This window comes from Hippopotamus amphibius, chromosome X (assembly GCF_030028045.1).
Source record: "Hippopotamus amphibius kiboko isolate mHipAmp2 chromosome X, mHipAmp2.hap2, whole genome shotgun sequence".
NCBI lineage: Eukaryota > Metazoa > Chordata > Mammalia > Artiodactyla > Hippopotamidae > Hippopotamus > Hippopotamus amphibius.
In genome coordinates, this window is record NC_080203.1 from 121,086,511 (window position 1) to 121,110,732 (window position 24,222).

General features: G+C 40.9%; 1 protein-coding gene across 1 annotated transcript in view; it reads right to left on the bottom strand.

Moving 5' to 3' along the window:
• Window positions 1–6,976, bottom strand: part of CDKL5 (cyclin dependent kinase like 5) — a 173,552-nt gene extending 166,576 nt beyond the window's left edge. Inside the window, exon 1 of the mRNA XM_057719028.1 lies at window positions 6,905–6,976. The gene's annotated coding sequence lies outside the window, so the exon portion shown is untranslated. The remainder of the gene's footprint in view (window positions 1–6,904) is intronic.
• Window positions 6,977–24,222: the final 17,246 nt, after the last annotated feature.

Consider the following 24,222-nt stretch of genomic DNA (forward strand, 5'->3'; position numbering starts at 1 on the left):
CTATAAATTCTTTGAGGGCCTGCTTCCTTTTAATGTATCACTCTATCCAGCCTCTATCACAGTTTGGTACACAGTAGACACTCAATAAGTATTTGCTAAATGGACAGATTCTCAGGGTGTAGGACAGGTTACTCTAGAAAGAAATAATAAATTATGAAACACCAACTTGCACAAAATTAGTTTTTGTTCTACCTCAAATATTTTCAATTATTAACAATTAAAATAAAACTTTTTCTTATAGTTTGCAATGCTAATCTTAAATTTTAATGGTAATATTACCAGTAATAATTACTAGCAATTAAAACATCCTAGCAGTGGCTGACAAACCAGGGTGGGGTGTATGGATAAATCCTAGGATATGTCACACCTGAACAAGCTTTCGTAATCTCTGAAAGATTCTATTCATCAGGAAAACTAGTTTCTACTACTCTTGTCCAATATCAGGGTAATTAGGTAAATCCAAGTCAGTAAGTTGTTCTTCAGCTGTTACTTATCACCATTTTTATCTGCCATATCTTCCTCACATGAGTGTGTGTGTGTGTGTGTGCTTAATCTGATTATTATAATATGGTCTTACACTGTCAAGAACCTAACCTTTAGGCATGGTACAAAATCTAAAACTGAGATCTAAAACTGCAACTTACCTAAAATAATTTAAAGAAGTCTTAAAAACAAACAAAAAGATAATGTATTCACACATGTGTTTTGTTAACTAACTTCCAGAAACCAAAGTTGTTACTTTCAAAATCACTATTTCCCTCTTAATCAAAAAAGTCAGAAAGTGCTTCATTTGTTACTATTTGATATTAGGCCTTTCTCTTAACAAAGAGTATACAGTAACAACAGAATCACTCGGCCATAGCAATTAAACAGGCTTTTTTTTTAAAGTAAAATTATTTCAAGCCAGTTATGATTGAATTTACAGTAAACTATTATTATCAGAGCAGTGCTGTGTCCTTTCTGTTTGTTATTAAAAATCCAGACACAACCTACCACACAAGGAGGTATTGGTTTACCTGCCTGGCACTTGTAAGGGTCACTTTCCATAGAGAAATGTTCATCTAAAAGCAAGGAAAGTTTGTTTCCAAAACACTTTACTTCCAACCAAACCACTGCATTCCTCTATTATGTGTACCCAAAAAATAACATCCCCAAGCTATCCTATCAGCAGTGTCCATCTACACATGCAGAACAGGGAGCAAAGAGAGCACCTGGGAACCAAATGGGTGGAACTCAGCCCATCCCGTACAGCTTGTTCCCAAGGGAGCTCTAACTCCCCTGCATACCCTTGAGGGTAACTAAAAAAAGTGATGCAGGCAGGGAAAAGCAGTTACAGTACCTTGCAGGTTAAACTATTTCTAAATCCGCCAACGATCTAGTCTGAAGTAGTGCAAAAAGTAGACACTAGGTTTGCATACCTTTATTTAATGAAGCCTGCTCTCTGGCATGCAGAGTAGGCATGGATCTCTCAAGGGGGATTAGAGCTCAAATAATAAAATGTACAATGTTATTCACTTAAAATCAAGAAAATCAATTATTTTTTTCTTGCCCAATAATTATATTACTTTTACCTTGATGTCTTATTCCTGCTTTTCCAACATATCACTAAGAGCACTGTATTTTATTTGCTGGTTTAGAAAAGATGAAAACAGAATCAAATCAAAACCACAAAGACAAGGTAATGGTTGGGACTTGCAGTACTGTCCTTTATATCCTGCTACATATTATGTTTAGGCAAAAACTTCTGAATGTACAAAAAGTACTAGGTAATTGTAATACATGTAAGAAGATATTTTTAAAAGACATATCTTTTAAGATCTACATGATTTCGATTATCAGTGTCTGATGGTAAAAGGATCTAGGTAGAAGCAAGTAAATAGGTTAAAAAAAAAAATGCATGTTGGCCGGAGAGATCTTTTTGGGGTGATGGAAATGTTCTAAAATTGGACTGTAGTGATGGTTACACAACTCCATACATCTACAGAAAAAAAAAATCACTGAATGGTATGCTTAAAACATGAATTTTATAGTATGTGAAGTATACCTTGATAAAACTGTTAAAAATGCATATTCAAAACCCATACTTGGTAAAGAAATCCACAGCACTTCTGTATAGGTCCCATCTTGGTAGAACAACTATCTTGCTTTGGCCGAGGTGATTTCCAGCCCTGAGGTTCTACAATATTCATCACTTCTTTCTAACTTTAATAACTGGCAGAAGTGATTCTCATCAATTACAGAATAAGATGTTAAGTCCTTTTCCTCCCTAACATGGACCTCTGAGGGTTCCTTTGGGCTAAGCAACTGTAGCTCTCCTAAGGATGGGTCTTGTTTAAACACACACACACACACACACACACACACAATCATAAAAGGCTTTTAAGTAACAGAAAATTCTACTTTCAAGCAGCAAAATTTTTGCCAGACCCCAACTCCTACATAGTGTTAAGCAACATCAATAACATATCTCTGTAGACTTCACCTCCAAATTTTATTTCACTGAAGTCACTACAATTACAGAAGAGATACCCATCTGCAGATTGCAATGGCTGCCATTTTCTTCAAGAGTGCATTTAAACCACAAAATTGAATTCAAGGAGTATCTTCATAGCCTTTATTAGTGTAGCAAATTTAATCAAAGTCAGTGAAAAGTTAAAATGGAACATGAAAAAACATGAAATACCAAGTGGTTAATTAGAAACAGCTACCTCATTTTGAGTGTAAATAATTATGTACAACCTTCATTTATGAAGAAACAGAACTAACGACCCTCTTAGAAAAATCTGAGCTTGCAGCTATCCTATCCATCAGTGTCGATGGATCTGAGTCCAGCCTCTCATGTGACTAAAGATCAGGCAGCCTTGCCAATGTAGCCTATAAAGTCCAAGAGGCATATTTATACCTCCAGTAACCAACCCAGGAGTGATGTACAGTAGGAGCTCAAAACATGTTTGGGAAATCAGATTCCTAAAGAGAAGCAGAAAGCATAGTTTTGAAGAGCACACGTTCAAGTCAGACTAGTTTCAATGGAAGTTTTGCCTCAGCTGCTGACTAGCTGGGTAATCTGGGTAAAATATTTTCTCTCCCTCAACCCATTTGGTCAAGTGTACATGGGAAATAAGAAAAACATCTACCTCATAGGAATGTTGTGAGAACACACATACACACATATATTTATGCAAATAAATTATCTGCCATAGTACCTGGTATTCAGTAAAGCTCAATAAATAGAATATTAGAATTTAATTATAAAGAAGACTGCCCAAAAGAGAGACCACACCCAAAACTTGACCCTAATTAGAACTATCTCAAACACAAATGTTTTTAAGAGCTTAATTCAAAATGCTGACAATCAATTCCAAAGACCCAAATGGGTTAAGTCCTTTCAACTTAATAAATAATTTTCTGTTAATTCCCAAATCTGGATTGTCTAAATGTTATCAGGCTCTTTATGTGGAAGATCCTCACTCACAGCTTTCATTTCCCACTGACAAAATTGTACCCGAGTTCATATCACTCAGTATTAAGAAGTAACTGTACAAACTTGAATGAGAAATGAGGCCAGATCTTTGAACAATCCAGTCTTCCAAGCACTGCTCTATGAAAAGGAAACATTCTAGAAACTATCAAGAATTTAAATCCAAACACTAAAGTGATGCATCGCCAACAAAGGAGTTCTAATGCTGAATTTAAGATTGAAAGTACATTGGAAAACCCTCCCAAACAGAAAGTTTAAATATAAGTCTTTCAATTACATTATTTTTTCAAGTTGAAATATGTGACCCAACTGACTCCATCATCAGATGATAAAGAACCTTTGAGGTTCTATCTCTGGCTCCATCAAGAAATTTGATGTTGCCAAAAATTAAAACTTTAGAATCTAAAATTATCAAATTCTGAGTAAACAGTCTTTTCTACTTAAAAAAGTGACTTAATACTTCAAATTCTGCTATTCTTGTGCCAAAATTAAGGATTACCGGAAGGATTCCCCTCACACTTTGGATCTAAGTATGTGTATTCGTTTGTTCTTAAATGCCTCCTGTTATTATTTGACATCAATTTATTACATGAAAAAGTCATATTCCCGCACTAACAGCCAAAAATGAAGTACTATGTTAACATACCCTCTAATATGTATTAGAAATAAAGGAGATAACCACCAAAGTTATCAAAATAAAAAGGGGAAAAAAAGGTAAACTTTTAACAGACACACTGAAGAAGGTTTCTTTGCTCACCTCCTTACAAATTCCTACAGCCATATTCTCAGATATACTGGAATTTTCTATCACAAATTAAATTGAAACATAAATCATAATGAAAGGTTAAATTTCTGCAACAGAAGCCACTGTCATTTCCAACAATGCAACTATTGTTGAAAGAGTCTCTCACAGATTCTTAGACACGGTGGTGAAGCAAGGCGGCGGAGGGGCCTACTTGAAGGAATTTCTCCACCTCTCTATTTCAGTTCATAATGTAACAATACCACACCTTCAAAGTAGAAATACCAAGTAAAATCTGGTTGTCATTAAATGAGACTGCCTTAACCCCATGCAGCATATTTGGAATAGAATATATTTGATTTGCCATCAGTCAACCTTCTATTACTCATCTATGCAAGATGGCCCTGCAATTTCCCTCAATGGGAGCCTTTTCTTTTAAAACCCCAGGGAATACTGTAGATGCCACACTGATTTAAATGACTCCAAGAAAATTACAATGAAAATAATGGCACATTTAGCCCAGGGAACTTGCATAAGTAAAAAATGAAAAACCTGAGATACAGGGGTAAAAAATCCCTACCACAAGCCCCTAAATCATGAATAAATTATAAATCTGAGCAGGAAAAAAAAAAGGAATCTTTTCTGGGGAAAGAATGCTTATTTCAAATTATTTTTTTGATATTAGGCTCAGAAAACTTGCTAAATATACAAAATTAGAATATTAAACTGTTTTCTATATACACATATATATCAAATTAATCCTTGCATTGATTAGGTTAAAAGGCAAGACAATTCAAAGGGATCTGACTCGCTCTCCAATTGAAGACCCTCCAACCCCTCTGAAATGGTAATTATTTAATACTCTTGTAATGATTAACTTTATTGAGCATGCCTCTTTTGGAGCTCTATTATTTAATACAGCCAAACTGAATTTTTTTTATCCTAATTAGGTTTTCTTGTACTTGTGAAATGCTCAGCATACACTGTGCTGGCAGCTTTAGTTCTTCTACAGCTTCTCTCTTCTGGCTCCTTCCCCCCTCGTCCACCCCCCACCCTTCGAAAAAAGATTTCCTTCCCAAATGTTCTCTTCTCTGCATTTGTCAACAGAAACACCCACTGGTGGTGTCAAACTGGTAATACTGCTTGCTGCAGGCTTCCTTACTCCCGTTCCAGTGTCAACGCCAAAAACGTCAAACCTAAAATAGTACTCTTAATGAAGAAATTAAAAGGATTGCTAAGGTACTCAACTATCATGTTCTCAAAAAAGAGGCATACCTTTTTAAAAAATTTATGATTAATGGACCCTAACTGGGTTGTTAAATATAAGATTATACTACCCCCCTTCAACACTAAACATACAGAGACAAGTAAACATAGGTTCTTCACATTTTATGAATAAAATATTTTAAATCACTTAAAGAAATTAAAAACAAATTTACATCTAAATGTCATTCACATATAATTCCGAATAGCCTCGGTAAAGATGCCTTTTTTTGTAACCCTACAGCAAGAAAGGAACAACCTGGAAACGTTCCAGCAGATGTTACCTAAAGCGATAATTCTATTCTATACACATTTATGTCTCCTGTTTCGGTCAAATGCTCCCGGACAAATTAATTTGTGTAATCCTTTACATTAACAACATAAACCATTACGTCCAAACAAACCTAATTCAGATGCACGGAAGGAAATTACTCCGTGTCTGCAATACTTTCTAAAATCAGCTTAAATTTCAGTCAATTAAAATAGATTGTGTTAACACAACACTGGTCTGCAACTACTTAAATATCACAGCATCCGTCTAATCTCACTGTGGAGATACTAAGGTCAGGATTTTCTTTTTCAGGCATCTGTGCTTTAACACTCAAGTGAAGCGAAAAACAAAACCCTCAAGGAAGATCTGCCTTTACACTGAAATATGTTCAGGTTATTTTTTTCCCCAACGTGGGCACAGAACGTGCCAATGCGAGCAGAACCTGTTCATTCTGCGAAATGGTTCCAAACCCCAGGATTTAATTTCTAGAGGGTCCAAAGGGTACGAAGGTCTGGGAAGGGGGCAATTTCTGCTTCTACCCACTATGCTAGTCTTGAACTTCATAACGACGCCTGAAACTTGTTCGGGGGAAGCTGGAGGAGCCGCGGGGCAGGCGGAGGGTCGCTCGCCCACCCTCGCAGGCGGCCAAGGTCAGCAGGGCCGTGGCCGCAGCTCGCAGTCCCCGGCGGGTCCCGGACTCCCACGGAACTCGGGCGGGGGGCTCCGGCCAGCAGGCTCCTCCTCAGCGCCGGCGGGAAGGGGCTTCCCTCGCCGCAAGCCCGGGGGAGCTCGTGCCGCGCGGGCCGCGGGGCAGGGATGCCGCAGACCCGCCGCTGAGGGGAGCTCCGCGAGGGGGCCTCGACCCGCCGCCCCTCCTCACACCCTCCCGTCTCTCTACACCCCAAAATACAGCCCCAGCCCCTCGCCCGGGAAGCCCTTCCAGCGGCGCAATGGGGCGCTGAGGAGGAGCCACTCCAGACTGGGGTACCCTCGCCGCGTCGCCCGGTTCTGGGGGGACCCGCGCCACCGCCCCTTCTCACGTCTGCCCAAGGGGACCGGATGGGTGCCTCTCTCAGGAGAAGCTGTGTGGGCGCGGGGCCGATATGAGGACAAGTAGGCTTGACGGGCGGGTGGAGGCGCGACTACTCACCCCGCCGAGTTCCCCACCTTCAGCCGGGGACCCCACAGCTCCTGAGGCCGCTGTCACCGCTTTACCTTCCCCAGCGGCGGCGACAACTAAACGAAACCTTCGACCCCGCCCTCTCTCTCAGGCGAACGCACAGCCTAATTTGCTAACTGTCCCGCCCCAACCGTCCCTTTAGGACCAATGGGGAAGCGCCTCAGGCTCCGCCAGGTCCCTCCTTCTCCCCGCCCACTTCTGATAGGAACCAATAAGGAGAGAGCGCTCGTCCTCGGGCTCGGGCTCGCGCGCCCCGCCCGCGCCGCTCGTACTCTAGTCCCTGAAGCAGAAGACTGCTGGTTCCCTGTATAAGCTCGTCTGCGCGCGTACGCGCGCGCCATGCCTCCTCGCGCGCCAGGTTTGGTTGCCCCGCCAGGCCCTAGCAACCTGGGCTGGGCGACTGGGAGGGGCGGGGCCCGAGCCGCAAGCTTTCGAAGGGAGGGGGATGGGGGGGAAGATCGTGACTGGGAAAGGGGCGGCTGCGGGGGTGGGGGGCCGAGGAGGCCCGGGAATCCGCCTGTCACTGCGGAAAAAACGGGGAAATCCTGCCTGCAGAGCAGCTATCCTGGCCTCCCTCCCTAGGGACACGTGCGGGCGGGGCTGGGGTTTCGGAGAAGAGAGGGTAGAGCACATTTGGGGCGGAAGCCGAGGCACTGCTTGGAAATAAAGGATGGAGGACGTTTTATCTCTGTTGTTGGTAAGAATGATATCGAAATCCATTACTGCTGATGCGCAAATGTTGCAGCTGCCTGTGCGGACACACACACACACATACACACATTCACACATACCCTCATCCGTGAGCCAGCGATCCCTTGGGTGATTTAGGTGCAAAGAACTGGTAGCCTGAGGATCCCTTACACAGCAGCTGGATATGTGCAAACGGCTGTTGCGGCGGCAGCAGCAACCCACAGCCCTGCTTCGGTCCAATGCTCAGCCACACAAGATTCCCCAACTGGCATGAAAGAAATGAAGTCATCGCCCAACCAGTATAAATGTAAAGATCTTAATACCTACTATAGATCAGGTTTCCAACGAGGATGAAGAGGTGATGAAGTGGAAGGAGATACATTTACAATGCCACTTTTGGAAAACTAAGAAAAATAATACTTTTAAAGACATTGCAGGCTAATCTATGTAAAACTACATAATAATTTCCACTTAAAAAAGCAAACAGGAAAAAGATTTTTTTTCTGGTTTATAGGAAAAGCACAGAAAATAAGCAGTGTATGAGATCATAGCAGCCACAAAATTAGAAATACGCAGTACTGTAATGGGAATTAGATATCTTGGATAAAATTCACTTAATCTATTCCTGTTGTGAATCTGGTAACAATATGTAACAATATGCTGGATTTGGCCATTCAATGCCAAGTCAGTAGGGTTTTCTTTTTCATAATATGGTGAATATTTGATGGGGAAATGAAGGTGCCTGTTTTCTGTTCAGCTTCTCAGGAAGCATATTGGAAAATATTACAGGTAGGAACAGTGAATTAGCAGTGAGGGAAAATGGAGTCAGAGGCCACAGCAGAGAGCTTTGCAGAGTTTCCTGCCTCCTCCAAATGCAAAGTAACAGTTGCTGTGACCTCAAGCTTCACCCACGTGGAGCTAGAATTCCTGGGGCAATCACTCAGTTTTCAATCTTGTATGTTAGTGCCTTTGTCCCAGGAATTGTAGCAGCATTACCTTTGATTCACATGAAGAATGGTTTATCTGTATAGATTCAGAACAAGATAAGGAAAACCAATAACTAACTATCAGGTGATACAGGTTCAATTTAGTTTTAAGTGGTGATAGTAGATGCTTTATAATGTGCTATCCCATGTATGCAAATATGACCTTCCACTTAGGGACCTTTGCTTTGATCTCGTTTTGAGTAGTGGTGAAGGGATTCTTAGAGTCACATCCAGTTCAGTTAATTGCAATTTTGATCAAAAGCATATATTTTCTATGTTAGTAAGAGTTAAAAAGCACCATGCTGCCATTTTACTGAGCTCTTTTCTTATATAGGAAGAACACTAATACTTACCACTGAATGAATGCCTGCTATGTGCCAAGAACTTGGCATACATTTAGAGTTGCCAGATCAAATACAGGAGGCCTGTTAAATTTGAATTTCAGATAAACAATGAATAATTTTTTAGTATAAGTATGTATTTTTATCCTGGACACATGTGGTACAAGGGTAGAGGGCTAAATAAGCTTTCTAATCACTGTGAAAAGAAAAAAATTTTTTTTGAAATGCCCCTCTGGGCCCAGACCTCATAACACAATCAGGATCTGGGAGAAAAGCTTAAAAACCAAACCAATGTGTAAATCTGTACTGTCTGTAGAAAGAGCTGTACACACATACTAAAAATTCATACGAAAAATTATTTGCTATTTATCTGAGATTCAAATTTAACTGAGCATTCTCTATTTTTATTGGCTAAATCTGGCAACCCTACATAATCTCTGAGCATCATGATTCTCTGCAAGATTCTCTGATATGTCACCTTTTTCCTGATGAAGAAACTGCTTCAGAGCCTCCCCAGCATCTATATGCTCCTTCTTCCTTCTAATAGAACTGCAACTGTGTTCAGGTATACACGGTTCCAGGGCGGTGGGTGCTTATCACTCTTAGTCAATCAATGTGTGGTCCAATTAGACTAAAGGAAAGTACTCAGCAGTCTATGGTTCAAGAGAGAGGTTTTCCGTGTCTATCCTGCTGGATGAGCAAGGAAGCAAGTATCCCAGGTACCACTGGCAGACATTTTCTAACTAGGAGGAAAAACCAGCCTTAGGTCAAAGCCTATACACTAAGTAAGGCAGAGCTGAAAAACAGAAAGAAAGAAAACAAACTTGGGTTCTTGATGATACCACTGATTTATTTAATGATACAAATTCTGCCTTTTCCTTGCATTTAAGACAGTTTGGATTTGAGTTTCTATTAGGTGCCTCAGAAGCATCCTGCTACAGAGACCATGTGTGCTACTTATTATGAGTCTCAATAATAAATAAACAAGTGGTCATCAAGATGTAGGACATTTTTATCCTGGATATATGTGGAACAAGTCTAGAAGACTAAATAAGCCTTCTAATCATTTGTCAAAAAGAAATTGAAATGCCCATCTGGGCCTAGACCTCATAATGCAATCAAGATCTAGGAGAAAAACTTAAGAATCAAATCAATGTGTAAATCTGTAGTGTGTGTAGGAAGAGGTCAGCATTAGTTATTCGCTGGCCCTGCTCAGAGCTTAAATCGGACTGTCAGATCTTACATGTTTTCGTTTAAAGTTCATACCATTTGGGAAAATGTCATTTTAGAAAGGCAAGTCCAGCACCTCATTTTAAACTATTAAAACCTCTTTTCCTGTCCTCCAGGCACTAAGTTTAACCACAAACAGGGTAGAAAGAAGAGAAATGTCAGCCTCAAAAGACCCAAGAGGGAAAAACCAGACCAGAATAGAATGCCATATGAAAGTGGATGGTTGGCAAGGCAGTGTAGCTTTAATGGCTAAAACCATAGACTTGGGAGCCAGATTGCCTGTGATCAAATGCCAGCTCTAGTTATGTCCTTAGGCAAATTGCACAACTTCTCCGTGCCTCAGTTTCCTCCCCTGTAAAATGGGGATGATGGTGATGATGATACTGCTCACCTCACACTTCTATGTGAATGACTATGTGTGAAAGGCTTCACACTGTACCTGGCCCGTAGTAAGGACTTCATAAAGATTACCTATTGTTGAGCATGCTCAATTCTGTGGGGTATAAACCAGAAGCAGTTTCTTTTTCTTCAATCACTACTTTGAACCATGTTTTTACAGCAAATTTGTCTTTCGTGTCCCTTCACATCTTGGACAGTTTTTCTGACTTTTAGGTCTTTGTCAGCTATTCAAAATCTATCTAGTCTAAAACTTGAATGTTGTGTTTGATTTAAATCCTGTCCCCCTTCCCCTTTCTTCATCACCATCATCACCTGCCAGGCCTGTGGCTCAAGGCATCTGAAGTGGCCGGGGGGTGTGGTCAGCCCATTTTTATGTCTACTCCAGTTCCTTGGAGGGTGTGGTCAGTTCCCCCACCAACCCTAACTCCCCACAACCAAAACTGGGGTTTGTAAGGGGTAGAGGGGAGAAGGAAACATCAGCTCTTCTCTTAACAACCCATAAACATTGTCCCCTACTTTCCTCACTCCCCCCCCCATCTTGGCTGTAGTTGACCTCTGTGTAGAGGGCATCTGAATGACAAGTATAAATCCCCCTTCCAGCCTCTAGCTGTCACTTCCCCAACAGAAGCCCTCCTAGGTAGAGGCAACAAGAAAAAAATCTCTCTCAAAATACACAGAAAACAAGCCAAATTTTCCCAAAGTCCACTCAATAAGCTAGAGTTCCAATAACTCAAAGAACCACTCCAGTATCCTGGATCTGAATAATGGTTTCAATGGTTTGGACAGTGTGTGATCTTGAGCAAGTTACCCTCTCTGTGTCTCAATCTCATCTGTAGTAGGGTAATAATATCGGGTTGTTTATGAAGATTAACATAGGGTTAGATGAATTAATACATGTAAAGTGTTTAATTAGTCTCACACAAAGAAACTGATCACTAAATGCTAGCCGCTGTTATTATACACCAGGCGTTGTGCATACATCATCTCTTGCGACCCTCACATCAAACCTATGAGCGATGTCTTAGTTTGAGTTTCCCCAAAAGCAGACACTGACACAAGGATTTAAGTGTTCATAGTTTTGAGAGTTAGTCCCAAGAAACACCAGAAGATGCGTGGGCAAGTGAGACAAGGAAGAAAAGGAAGCCAATAATAGGTGTGTTATCAAGCCAGTTACTTCTGTAGGCGACTGGAGCTCAGAGGATTTGCTGGGGAGCTCTGGGAGATGATGGAGAAGCTTCTCCTCTCCCAGAAGAGGAGAAGCTGGGATATTTCTCCACCATATTGAAAGCTCTTCTGGGCATTAACTCTCCAGCATTTTCAGTTCTCCCAGCATGCAAGCGAACTGTGCTCCCACAGCCTGGGAAAGAACCCTCGGGCAGAAAGTCCCAGGTGATCACAATAAGTGGCCTCGGGCAGGTGGAGGTGACTATCAAGGAGACACTGCTGGGGCAACAAGAGTATGTCCCCCAGCTAAGAATATTACTATGCCCATTTTACAGAATATGTATTTTACAGAATTGTAGCCATCTTAGGAATTGTTCTCCAACCACATGTGGGCAGCATAAATAGCAGTGAATATTATGGACTCCACAATTGATGAGGGATTTTCTTGGAGAAATTTAAACCTTCTAGGAAGATGCCAGAAACTTGGCTATTTTGAGGATCCTCTCAGATAACAGTTACATCTAGAAGCCTCCTCCAACCCACCCCCTTTCCCTGCCCCATTTTCAATCCCCTAGGGTGGCTGCGGATTCCCAGGTCTAACTTAGTCTAGAATGCCCAGATCATCTGAGATCAGTGGTATCCAGGGAGCTGGAGTGTGGCTGTGCTAATAGATGCTGTTACTGATGTAGAAGAGCTTTTTATTTCGAGAAGAATATATAATAAGATAATGGAGATGTGCTGTCTTTGGCTTTGAAAGAAGCGAGACAGCTAATTTTATAGCTAGCAGCGGGAAAATAACAGTGAGAACTGGGGCACAAAATGGAGAGTAATCCTAGCATCTTTCCATCTGGCCTAAATAATTTCATAGTCCTGAAACCCCTGATCTGATGATTTTAGGGCAGTCCTCCACATACAGTTCCCCTTCCTCCCCAACACAGTGCACAATAAATTATGAAAGAGACATAAAGCCAGAGGAATACATTAGAAATACGTGTTGTCTCAGATACCTGTTTCTACTGAACAATCATAATTCTACATAATTTTGAAATATCCATAAATTAATTTCTCATATAGTAATGTCTTAATCCGGATGAAACTATATTTCCCTAGCTAAATAGCAGTCTATTGATCTTTCTTTAGAAATAATATTAATCAACATTTATTAAGTGCTGTGCACCAGGCATTGTGCTGAACACTTTGCATGGATTATCTCGTTTAATCCTTTCAATACCCCTCTGAAGTCATGTAGTGGTTTTAAGATACCCCCCAAATTTACCCTTACTTCTCCCTTCAAAAGGTAAAGCTAAATTCTCCTCCCCTTGAGCGTGGGCTAGCAGATAAAATATGGCAAAAATGGTGGCCATAGATGGTCATGACCTGAGATTAGGTCATAAAAGGAGCTGCAGCTTCCTCCTTGTTCTCTCTCACTCTAAGATCAGCCACTATGGGGGAAGCCAGCTACATGTTGTGAGGACAGTCTCAAGATGTCCTTATGGAGAGATCATAGGTTGAGGAACTTAAGCATCCCGTTAGCAGCCAGCAAGGAAATGCCAACAGCCATGTGAGTGCACCATCTTGGAAGCAGATCCTCTAGCCCCAGTCAAGCCTTTGGGTGAGTGCAGCCCTGGCAAATATCCTGACTGCTACCTCATAAGAGATCCTGAACCAGAACCACCCGGCTAAGCCACTCCTGAATTCCTGACCCAGAGAAACTATGAGATAACAAATGTTTATTGTGGTAAGCCACTAAGTTTTGGGGTGATTTGCTATACAGCAGTGGGTAATTAATGCAAGTGGATCCTATCTCCATCTTACAGACAAGGTTTTAGTAACCTGCCCAAGTTTACCCAGGCAGTAGGCGGTGGAACCAAGATGCAGACCCAGCCGATTGACTCCAAAAGCCTAATCCTTAACCACTAAGCTATACCCTCTCAGCAATAGAAACCATTTATGTAAAGGTGCTAATGTGCCAGGAACTTTCCTTACACTGTCTCATTTACTCCCACAACAGCTCTGCAAGGAAGGCTTTTTTCTGCCTTCCAGAGGCATCAAAGTAAAGTGACTATCTTCTTATAGGAATTGAATAGTAACGGTGTGCACAAAGGTATATGAGTGAGGCAGCACTGTTGTCCATTTCATTTTTGTCTGCTGCTTACTTAATTAGCTCAAGTGTGAGGTGACTTGATAAGCACCTTACTAATATCCTTCCCTCAAAGGACTTCGGAAGTTTAAAATGACCCCAAATGATGCCTTTTCCCTTGAATATGTGCAGATAGACTGAGATATAATACATAATAAATATTATCTTAAGATTTTAATTAAAAGAGGAAAACTTAAAACCACACACACCTCATTTAATTTATAAAGGAAACGAATGAGTTCATAGAGTCTAGTACTAAAAAGTAATAAAATGGCTGTGCTTTTCATTTTCTAGGTTTAGTATCAGACCTGATTCAATGCAATTTTACAGACCTTTTTATAAGGCGCTTTGGAATTCTGGGCTAGTTATATAAAAACATACAGAGTGGAAAACCTATTGATCTTGCTTCTTCTCAAATCCACAAAACAATTCTTGCTCTTTTAAAAATGTTCTGATATAATAATGTCATTAGCATAACATTGGTCTTGTGTGTACACTCCTATTTGCTATCTATACAATATAAAATAAAGCAGAGATTAGCACCATTATATAGTTGCTGTCAATAGAAAAGTGGAAAAAATCTAGTAGGCCTCAGTTTTTGTCACCTATGCTGATCAATGTACCATATTAATGACTTTGCATTGAAAAGAAAGATTATGTTTTATTCATTTTTGTTTTCCCAATGCCTAGCATAGGACCTAGTGCCCAGTAAGTGTTTGCTAAATGAATCAATCAGTTAATAAACTGATCATTGAGTTCCCACACCATTTTGTGCTGTGTTGATACACAATAGTGGAAAATTAAGGATTCAGACAATTACCTGAAGAATATGCACTTTTTAAAAGAAGAAGAAAAAAAAGGAGAAAGAGAAGAGGAAAAAGATGAACAGAGATGGCTAGGTATATTGAGGCTATACCATTTGGAGGAGGCAGGTTGGAATAAAAAGGTATAGGGGCTATGGAGTGAACCTGATCTACCTGTACAATTAATTGCCTTGCGTCTTGGTTTCATTTCTCCAAAAGAAATTCTTGACCAGCTTTATGGATAAAAATTCAATATGGCTTCCAATATACTTAAGAAAATGAAAAGGTGCAATGCTTATTTTATTTATTAGTCAGCCTTTTTACTATCAAGGGACACAACTATTCAGTTCCACGTGTGTAAGTTTTTATTACATTCTCAAGCGAAGGCAAAGATATGATCTGAATCATTAAATAATATGCATCACAGAGCACAATCTTTACAGAGTTTGTTTCTCCAGCAATTTCTTCACTAAATTCTCATTCATTTTTAATATGATGACAAAAGATCAAGTCCACCTGATTTCATATATTTGTCAAATATAATTTTTACAAGATAGATTGAAATAAGAAGAAAACTATCCACTTTTTTCTTTAAGAACTTTTATTGAGATACAATTGACATACAATAAACTGCATATATTTAAAGTGTACAATTTGATATTTTTTTCTTATTAGTAATGTATATATGGCAATCCCAATCTCCCAATTCATTCCCCCCAACCCCCACTGTCCACACTTTTAAACAGAACTCAAAGTATGCTACTTTGTCTACTGACAACTATAAGTTACTTTAAAATGTATAAGAAAACAAGATGGATTGATGGATGGATAGAGAGATGGATGAATGGATAGACATGTAGTACATGTGGATATAAACAAATAGAGTAAAATGTTAATTGTAGAATCTGGGTGGTGGGTATATGGATATTTACTGTGAAATTCTTTCAACTTTTAGTATTTTGAAAACTGATTAAAATGTTAGGGAAAATGCTACTTTGATGGAAAAATGTATATTGCTTTATGGTTTCAAGTTCAGGGTTTCACACAAAGTCATGACCAAATCACTGTTAGCCTCAGTATTTCAACTTAACTGGGACCAGGTACACACACACACACACACACACACACACACACACACACACACACACACACGACATATGTCATTAACTTGCATTGCCATGAGAATCCCCAAATAGAGACCACTTATTATTCCATGTGTCTGTAAGATTTTTCCACTGAATCCACCCACCACCTACACCACAGAACCTTCCAAAAATTGACTTAAAGCTGCTGCAGGCAATATATATTTTTTCTCATTTATTTTATTTCTTATATTCAAGGCTATGCCTACCTGTGTGTTATTCTCTTCTCCAAACCAGATAAAGATAAGAGTTATATAGAAGAATAAACCTAGCTGAACACACATCTATCCTAAAAAGATGCTCAGTGGGTGCCTTCGGTGTACTGAAAGGACAATCTTCTACACGTAAATTATTTTAAAGAATGTTAACTTTTGAGATATTATTGCTACCAAGTTTAAAGGGAGCATTTGGGGAAAAATGATCATAAAGACAAATAGAAAAAATATTTAAACTTGCAAAATTGGGGTGTAAGGGAGGATCAAAAATAATCCCTATGACAAACTGTGTTTCCCAAAGATGGCCACAACAATATCTCTCATTCCACATGTCCTTCTTACAATGTGATTTTGACATTCCTCCCATTAAGAGGTGGGTGTCTGTGTCCCCTCCCCTTGAATTTATTCTGCCTTGTGAAAGGGGCATTGTGTGATTTCCATTGTTAGGTTACAAAAGGCAATATAGCTTCTTCTTGGTTCTTTGGGGTGCCCATTGTTTTTACCCAGCCACTCTGTTGTGAGGAAGCTCAAGCCACCCTATAGAGAGGTCTGTTGGAGAAGAACCAACAGCCAGTCCCAGCTTAACCATGTATGTGAGTGAGTCACTTTTGGGAGTGTATCCTCTGTGGTCCTAGGAGAGCCACCCCAGCTGATGCTATCTGGAATAGAGACCACCAGTCTGCACTAAGCCTTGCTCAATGTGAGATTCATGACCAAAATAAATAATTGGAATCTACTGCATTTGGGGGGTAGTTTGTTATGCAGCAATAGATGACTGATACAGTGCCTAAGACAAAAACCATGTGTATGTACACACACTGCCTGCAAAAACAAGAGAACAGCTATATTACTATACTAGCAAGAGATAGAGATTTTGCAACCAATTGACATCCATCAATAAGCCAACTCTTTCACTTAAACCAATTTTGTTGGTTTCTCACATATGAAACCTTTTTGTCCTGAAAATTGCTAGAAAATAGCCAGGTTGACCTGAGTTCATCCATCCAACAACGATTAATGACAGCCTGTAATATAGAAAACACTATACTTATCACAGTAAGGATATACAAATGTAGCAACCAATCATCAGAAGCTATCTTTTCCTTATTATCCTCTTCCAAACTGCTAATAAATATGGACATAATCAAAAAGTAATCATAAGGAAAAAAAAAGAAAAAAATCTGTTACTTTACTGATTCATAAATAAGGCAATCAACTCCTGGAAGCATTGCATAGACTAACCAAATAAAAACAAAACCTAAATTTACTTTCTCAGTAAGCAATTTCATGAGTGTAAAAGATATAACTTCAAGACTTTGTGGATAGGAGATTTCAATGTGTTTGTTGTCTATTCATTGGCTTCCAAGCAAAAGAGTATCTAACTAGAGAATACCCTGGTCCAGTGGCTAGGACTCTGCGCATTCACTGCCAAGGGCCCAGGTTCAATCCCTGGTCAGGAACTAAGATCCCACAAGCCACGCGGTGTGGTCCAAAAGAAGGAGAAGGAGAAGGAGAAGGAGAAGGAGAAGGAGAAGGAGAAGGAGAAGGAGAAGGAGAAGAAGAAGAAGAAGAAGAAGAAGAAGAAAAGACTAACTTCACATACCAATTAAATGGCTGCAATATCTCTGCCTCCTTGGGAATCTTTATAATGAACACATTTACACGAGGCAAGTTCAAAGAATAGTGTTCGTTTTAGGGACCCCAATCCCCCTTTCTTTTTCCTGCCTTCACATCGTCTCAAATTCAGTACACCCAGTGCTCTTCTACCCTCTCCCTTTCAAAAGTAGCTCTAAAAAAGCACATGACAAATTCACTGAAACCAGCCTATAAGTGGCTTTTAATGTGTTATGTGTAATCTTTCCTGGCAGTTTACATTTTAACAGTGAAATAATCAATCAATCAACCAGTAACATAGACGCAAAGCCTCTCATTATAAAGTTCTAAGATTTAGTGAGACTACCAGCATTGTTCACAATAGTCAAAAAGTAGGAACAACCCAAATGTCCATTAAATGATGAATGGATACACAAAATGTGATACATCCATAGACTGGAATAGTATTTGGCAATAAAAAGGAATGAAGTACTGATACATGCTACAATGGTGGATGAACCTTGAAGACATTATGCTCAATGAAAGAAACCAGACACAAAAAGTCATATAAACTTGGCCCTGCCATTATGATAAGGAAGCTTTTCCTTAAAAAGAGTCTGATTCCCTGGCTTGGGGGAAATTTCCTCTTGTTCTTTTCTCAGTGGTGATGGTAAATAAATGGTCAAATTCTTACAACAATTTTTCAGGTGCCAAATCCTTTGTTTATTGATGACCTTCAGTCTTTTGCCTGTTCACTTTTCCAACTTTTCCTCATCTGCCCCATTTTTCAAGTCAAATTCTTTTTACAACTATCCAATTGACATTTATCTACTTCTTAGAATTCCTTTTTGGGGGGGGGCGGGGGGGGGCATGCCACTTGACTTGCGGAATCTTAGTTCCCTGACCAGGGATTGAACCTGGGCCATGGCAGTGAAAGTGCTGAGTATTAACCACTGGACCACCAGGAAACTCTCCTTTGAATTACTTTTAAAGTGGGAAGCCAAAATGAAATGATGTTTGTCTCCATTAGGTCCAAGCAGGAAAACAGAACCCACTCGAGATATATCAAACAGAAAGGACTTACTGGAAGGAATTACTAACAAAAGAGATGGAAGGGCAGAAGTGAAAGGGAAGGAAACGAGGTTATCCAGAGATTACTGGTTCAGAAAGCCTTACCACTCATGGGACTGGAAAGCAGAAGGGCAAATGGGGTTCCCCTGAACCCAGAAGGGCTATGCTGCCGGGTTGCTGGAGTTCTAAGCACCGTGCTCCTAAGCATCTGTATATATTTTCACTGATGTTGCTGGACCCCCATGGTGACCCCAAGAAAGGGATTTTTTTTATAACATGGGGAAATTATGACACACTGTTCAGTGAAAAAGAGCAAAACTTACATGGTGATAATAACTGCCAATTTTTGAGCAATTACTATGTACAGGCATTTTACATACATTAACTCATTTAACAAGATGATTCTCATGGAAGCCCTATGGGGTAGTATTATTATCTCTACTTTACAGGTGAGAGGGTGGAGACTTTAAGAAAGGTTAAATTTCCATTAACATGTGAGTTCATGAAGGAAAGGCTGTATCTCTCTTTTTCACCCTCAGTTTTCCAGTGCTACATAGTAGTTTTGTTTTGAATGAATGAAAGTTTCACCACTAATAAGTGGCAGGGACAGAATTCAAACCAGATCTTTCTGCCTTCAGAGTTCGTGTTCTTCACCATAACACACTGATGTCGCCCTTAAGTCCAGCATGAGTTCAACTGTGGGGGAAATATATAGATATGTAGATATATAGATATATAGATGTATAGATATCAGAGAAGATTAGGGGAAATATATGCTAAAATGTTAACAATGATTACTCTGGTCGGTGCTCATGGGTGATTTTTCCCCTGCTCCTCTACTCTTTTTGTGATATGCATATTTCTTTTTACAGTAAATGTAAATTCTTTTATAGGTAGCATAAATAAATAATTGAATTTTGCTTCTTTTCTTAAAAATAAATGTTGAAGAGAGGCAGGCTTTTCTTTTTCCTGATTGCCATGGCATGTCTGCTGGAAGTTGCCATGGTAGATGGAAAGAATGGCCATGGTAGAAGGGAAAGTCCTTGGTCTCAGCCCAGGTTCTGTGTTCAGCCACAGGTACAGGAACCTGTTGGCCCACGGAGTGCAGTCTGTTGCTCCTCCTGCTGAATGAATCAGTGCAGATGAGAATAGCACTTTAAGCCATGTGCTTTTCCATTTTACACTATAATTCCTAGTTATCATCCATAACTAGCTCGAGTATCATGATAGACACGTTGGTACACCACGCCAAGCTCCCTTCAGTGAAGGGCTTATTGCCACAGCAGCTGGGAATGCTGTTGGCAGGCAGCCTTGAGGTACTGGCCGTTTAAGGAGGTGCCTCAGCTGCAGAAAGCCACCTGGCCCAGGTGGCCAGCATCCAATGACTGATGGGTCATATAGGTTATATAGGCCTGGCCAACTTGACCCAACCCAAACGAAGCTCCAGAACTTCCCAAGGCTTTGGTTGGGCCTGTATAACACATAGACTTTTCCCTCTGCCCAGTTCTGCTCCCCGCCCCTCCCTCTCACAGGAGTTGACACTAAGAACATTTTCTAATAAACCTCCTGTGTCCCTCTCAGAGTCTGCTTCCAAGGGAACCCAACCTATGACAAGTCTCAATTCTTATTTTTTCACTAAAAATTCATCTCTTACTAAATAGAGAAAGTGGAACATTATAGGAGGAAATGAGGAATGGAAGGGCATTTTATAATTTAGAAGATATCAGTACAAATAGGTAGCTTTTCCATTAATCCAAAAAGCTCCATTATCACCAGGCAACTCTGGCTAAGAGAATCTGCAAATGGAAAAGCCTTTTTAACCTGCATCTTCCCTAAAAAAATGTAATCTAGTGTGGATATTTTGGGGCTAGTGGTCCTTCTGTGCCACTCAAATCTTCTTCCTTGTGGGAGATGTACTGGTCACAGCAATGTTCCCATTTCTCAACTATCTGCCTACCCAGTGGCCTCAGGCTTTATCCAACTTGTCACCAAAAGGAATCCTTATAGCTCTTAAGATAAAATGCAAAATCATCAGCCAAAGTCTGATGATTCTTCTAAAGTAGACTAAATTTCTACAATATGAAGTGCTTGATAAAGTGGAAACATGGAGGCCACATGCTGTTCCAGAATAGACCAGGGAAGAAAGGAAGTTATTGGAAGCAACAGTTCGTAGTAGCAGGAAGGAAGCAGGCAGGCCATCAACGGGTCCAGATAAAGAGGGGGATGGGGGAGCATCCCAGTCCCCATGAAGCGCTCTGTCACAACTCCTTGGTGTTCCCCAGGGCCCCAGGCCTGCTCCCAGCCCACCTATCAACCCATCCCTGACCATTTACCATATAGTGCACATCTACTCCTGGGCCTAGAAGCTTCCATCCGCACCTGGTGTTAGGGAAGTGGCCACTTCTGCTACTCTGCAGGTGGGTGAGGGAGAAGAGGAGGGTCCATAGGGAGATGGAGCACTGGCATTCCAAGTTAGAATCTTCAACACATTTTTTATAGAAACACTGCTGTCATAAGATAGTGTTTGGGCTCTAGGATACTACTGTACTCCTGCAGCACTGGTTAAATGTGTTTTCCTAGCCTGACCTGGGACCTTAATCAACTTCTATAACCCTGTTTCTGAGAGAAAATGCCATCAATTTTTTTAATATACTTTGATATTGCTTTATTTATTTATTTATTTGCTGTGTTGGGTCTTCGTTGCTGCACACAGGCTTTCTCTAGTTGCGGCCAGCGGGGGCTACTCTTTGTTGTGGTAAGCAGGTTTCTCATTGCAGTGGCTTCTCTTGTTGTAGAGCAACGGGCTTCAGTAGTTGTGGCACACAGGCTCAGTAGCTGTGGTGCACGGGCTTAGTTGCTCTGCAGCATGTGGGATCTTCCCAGCCAGGGATCAAACCTGTGTCCCCTGCATTGGCAGGCGGATTTTTAACCACTGCACCACCTGGGAAGTCCTTTAAAATAAATCTTTGGAGCAAAACCTCTCCATAAGATGAAGCCTCTCTCCCGTTCTACCCCCTCCCCTTCCTCCTCCTCCTCCTCTCTTTCTCCCTCCCTTCCCCCCTCCCCCACATATATCTCAAGCATTAATTAAAGGATCTAACTCTTACAACTTTCTAAAAATATAAGTTTCAGATAGTATGCATTAAGTTCCTTCATTCATTAAGCTCTAGCAAATTTCTACAGACAGAACACACAACAAAGGAAGTCTGTGTGCAGGCCCACCCATGCAGTAGTGCACTCAGATTACACACCCAGGCCCTCAGCTTGCTTGGAGCTCTGCTGCTCACCAGCAGGGTGACCCTGAGCAAGTAACTTCCCCTTTTTAAGTCTTGGTGTCCTCATAATTGTACCTTCCTTAGATTAGCTAGAACTCAAAATGGATCAGGTTTTATTACCATAATGTGACTACCACTGAAATAACTGCAACCAGGCCTATATTTGCTCAGCCCCCAAAAGTCTGCTTTGCTTCCATTTCAGATTAGATATGGTTCCAAAAGGTTTCTTTCAAAATGTCAAATCAGGGAAAAGACTTAGTCATAGTTAAACAATTTGAGGGAGCAATGGTGCCAAATTGACACCATCTGGGAAATCCTCTGTCTATATTTAATGTTTATCTACTCACTTTTTCTTTCCTTTGCATTTTGTCCTGTCGAAAGTATCCAGTTGTAGTGGTGTCTGTTACTCAGATACCCGAGTCATAAAAATGTGCAAATCATGGGCAAACCCTGACCTCACACTCTCTTTCCAGATTTGTGCACTTTGCTTTTTTCGTAACCCACATAAAAGTCAGCGCCTCACATAAAACAGGCTCCATACTGAATGGCATTCGAAGTAGCACAGCTCAGCCTCCAAAAGTAATGAAACTTCACTGGAATCCCAGAGAGAGTGCCAAGGCAGGCCCAATTTGCAACTTCCATAATACTTATAATCCAGTTTTCCCCTTCTTCTTAGTTGCAATATCTCTCCCATCATGTAAGTGCCACGAATTTCTCAATCCCTCAGTCTCCACTTAATATTTTTAAAAAATCTCTCTATAGCTCCTAACCTATATGATGTTCTGCCTTTTTGACTGACCCTCTCCCCTCTTAGTTCAATCTTCTCTTCTCCCTGCTAGCAGCTCTTGCTCCCTTTTCCAAAGTAATATTAAATCAGTCATGCGCCTTGCCTTTCTCCAGCTCTTTCTCTTCATTACAAAGACAGCCTCAGACTTTTTTACAGGAGGGGTATCATGGAAGAAATTGTTACACCAAAATTCATACATCGGAGCTCTGACCTCCTTGTGTAACTGTATGTGAAGATGGGGCCTTTAAAAAGGTAATTAAAGTTAAATGAAGCCGTTAGGGTGGATTTGAAGCCAATATGACTGGTGTCCTTATAAGAAAAGGAAGAGACGCCAGGGAGGTGCACGCACAGAGGACAGGTCATGTGAGGACACAGTGAAAAGGCAGCCGTCTGCAAGCCAAGGAGACAGGCCTCAGGAGAAACCAAGCCTGCTGACAGCTTGATCTTGGGCTTTTCAAAACTATGAGAAGGTAAATTTCTGTTGCTCAAGTCAGCCAGTCTGTGTTACTATGTTACGGCAGCCCTAGCAAACTAATACAAAGGGCTTAGGGCAACAAATTGGTCTAGGCAAGCTTCCCTAAAAACTGTATGTTTACATGGACACACTGCATTTTTATTTAGACTGTGTATTTATTTAATTAGCTTTCATGAGGGTGAGGGTCGAAGAGATTATTTGCAGCATTCAAGCCCCTCCCCCCCAGACCCCTCTTTCCATGACCAAATCCATCTAAACCCCATCTCCTTTACTCTGAGATATTCAAGCATCCTGCTCCACTCTCTGGCCTAAATTCACATCATTTCCCAGCTCTGAAGCCTGCTCGATCCCAACCAAGCAAACCTGCCTCCTTTGACCTTGGGCAGCTGGCCTCTATGACTGGACCTCGGCATACTTTGTGTCCCTTCCCTCCTACCTCATCCTCATAACAGAAATGCTCATGCCATTGCCCACAAGACTCAGTAGTCAGCACACGTACGTAGAGCACTGTGCCCAAGCAAAGGAGGTATACGCTTCCCCTTCTGTATTTGTGTGCTAGGGCCGCAGCAACAAAGTACCACAGATTGAGGAGCTTAAACAACAGAAATTTGTTGATTCACAGTTCTGGAGGCCAGAGCCCAGAGTCAAATTGTTGGCAGGGTTGGTTCTTTCTGAGGGCTGTGAGGGAGGAGCCTCTTCCCTCTCTGGCTTCCACGGGCAATCCTTGGTGTTCCTTGGCTTGTAGATGCCTCACTCCATTCTCTGCCTTCACGTTCACATGGCGTTCTCCCTGTGTGTGTGTCTATGTCCAAAATTTCCTCCTTTTATAAGGATACCAATCATATTGGGTTAGGAGCCCACTCCAGGATGACCTCATCTTAACCAACTACATCCATACGACCCTATTTTCAAAGAAGGTCACATTCTGAGGTCCTGAGGGTTGGGCTTCAACATATGAATTTTGAGGGGAGAACACA